This window comes from Hipposideros armiger, unplaced genomic scaffold (genome assembly GCF_001890085.2).
Source record: "Hipposideros armiger isolate ML-2016 unplaced genomic scaffold, ASM189008v1 scaffold_71, whole genome shotgun sequence".
Classification (NCBI taxonomy): Eukaryota; Metazoa; Chordata; class Mammalia; order Chiroptera; family Hipposideridae; genus Hipposideros; species Hipposideros armiger.
Genome location: NW_017731421.1, coordinates 1,124,732 through 1,126,789, shown reverse-complemented (window position 1 = coordinate 1,126,789; position 2,058 = coordinate 1,124,732). Strand labels below are relative to the sequence as shown.

The 2,058-nt window shown below is 60.2% G+C and overlaps 1 long non-coding RNA gene across 1 annotated transcript in view; it reads left to right on the top strand.

Moving 5' to 3' along the window:
• The first annotated feature begins 6 nt into the window (after positions 1–6).
• LOC109382840 (uncharacterized) overlaps positions 7–2,058 on the top strand; it is a 38,755-nt gene continuing 36,703 nt past the window's right edge. The window contains exon 1 of the long non-coding RNA XR_002123999.1: positions 7–620. This is a non-coding gene — a long non-coding RNA (uncharacterized LOC109382840). The remainder of the gene's footprint in view (positions 621–2,058) is intronic.

Below are 2,058 nucleotides of genomic sequence, written 5' to 3'. Positions count from 1 at the left end.
GGGGAGGGCGGGCGGGCGAGCGCTGGGGTCCGGGCTCCGGGCTGGCCCCACCGCCGCGTGCCCAGAGTGCGGGGATCGCTCAGCAGCTGCAGTGACTGTGTGTCTGTGTCATGTCTGTGCAGCTGGGGGGGGGACCGCGAACCCGGGCCGGGCTCCGAGCGGGGGCGGGGCCAGCGCCCGCCTGGGCGCCCACCCCCACCCCGTGATGGCGCGGCCGGCCAATGGCAGGCGCCGCAGCCCCGAGAACCGAGAGGCCGCCCCCGCCTAGGCTCCGCCCACCAGCTAGGCTCCTCCCTCCTGCTTCTTCAGCTAGCTCGCACGCAGGCGGAAGCAACACCCGGATCCGGGATCCGGCCCGGGTTAGGATGAAAGGGTGCAAGCCGGGAGCTCCCCGCCCTTCTTCCCCAGCCCGGCCTCTCCCCGCCGCTTCGGGCTTGGCGAGCCTCGCGGAAAGAGGGGGAAGGGGAGCGGGGCGGCTCCGCAGCTGCCGCCGTAGAGATGCTTGCAGGCTCGCAGGGCCTTGCTGCCTGAACACTCCCCCTTGTACAAAGCCACCGTCGTAGGAAGTGGGAAGTTTCTACTGCTTCCACCTTCTACTCGGGTCGCCGCTTCTCTGGAAGGTGAGCAGAGTATGGGCACCCTGAGGCTGCGAGAAGCCGCGTTGAAGGGCTTTGACAGCATCATTTAGGGCTCTGTATCCAAGATTCCGGTCCAAAGCTCCTATTCTTTTGGGGAAACTGCACTTCTTTGCACCTCCTCCCCTCCTCCCCCCCACACACACATACCCCATGCACGCACAGCACTCCCCCTTTCCGTTCGGATTTCATTCCTGCTCTTTCCCTCCCAGCACAAGAACCCCGTGCGTAACATCCCTCTGAATGGACTTGCAGCCTAGCCTCCCTGTCCTAAAGACGAGAGTGAGGCGCCGAGAGTCCTCTCTGGCCATGGAAGGAGTGAGCAAAGGGGGCGGGAGTATGACAGTGGAGGAGGCCTGGAGAGAAAACCCAGAGGAGGAGAAAGCAGGGAGGCAGGGAGAGGAAAAGGACGCAGACAGATGGACAACTCCGACTGGGAGACCGGAGCTCCAGCGCGTGATCCAGCTCCCGGGTTTTTTCTCTGCTCAGTCCCAGGGCTTCTGGGGTCCCCTTCCCCCCGGGTCCCACCTCTCCCTAGCGGGGCGGGCCGCCGGGTCTTTGCCTCGCCTTCGCGCCTCTCTCTTAGCCCTTGGACTCAAGATGAGCCCACCCTAGTTCTTGGAAGGTGCAGGGGAAAGATGCAAAAGCAGAGATAAAGTGCGATGGTGGGGTTTGGGAAGGGGGTGCGTAAAAAAAGGACGCCGCGCTTGGGCTGCGGCGCTGACCCCACTCCCCAGAGGTCACGTTGCGAGCCCCAGGGTTTGGGAGGTTCCGCCTCTTGCCCTGCCCCGGACCTGGCTCCTACCTAGGTAGCCTGGCTCTTTTCCTTTAGCTAGACTCAGCCGGGACCCTTCCCCCATCCCCTCCCTTCCCTCCGGCTCTTTAAGCGACGACCCCCACCTCCTTCCACCACCACCACCTCCACCGGCTGTTCCCCAGCTCTGGAGTGCTGTTTACCTAATCTCAGCGGCAGACCGAGCCGAGGAGAATGCGAAAAGGAAGTAGCGGTTGCACAGCAGCGTCCTCAGCGAAGAAGTAAAAAAAAAAAAACGTTTCCTTTGGAGCTTTGGGATAAGTTAACTGCGAAGCCAGCTAGCTAGGGTCCTGCTGTCTTATCTCTACGGTAATGAGTTTCACTCTGCACGTTTACAGGGATTGGAGATCGTATCTGGTTTTGATGCCATTACAGTGTCCGAAAAGAACATTATATGATAAAATATTATCTAATATCCTAGAGACCATTAGAGTGTCAAAGTTTAATGCCAAGCCTTTTAGCTCCGTTCTTCCTCTGGTGTTCAGTCCTGCTCTAGAACGCGCTGAAAACAAGGGGATCGTTTTCTTTTTTTTTTTTTTTTGCGGGCAGGCTGTCCTTCCTACTGTCTTCCTCCTCCCCTACTCCAACCACCGCCCAGAACCGGGTAAA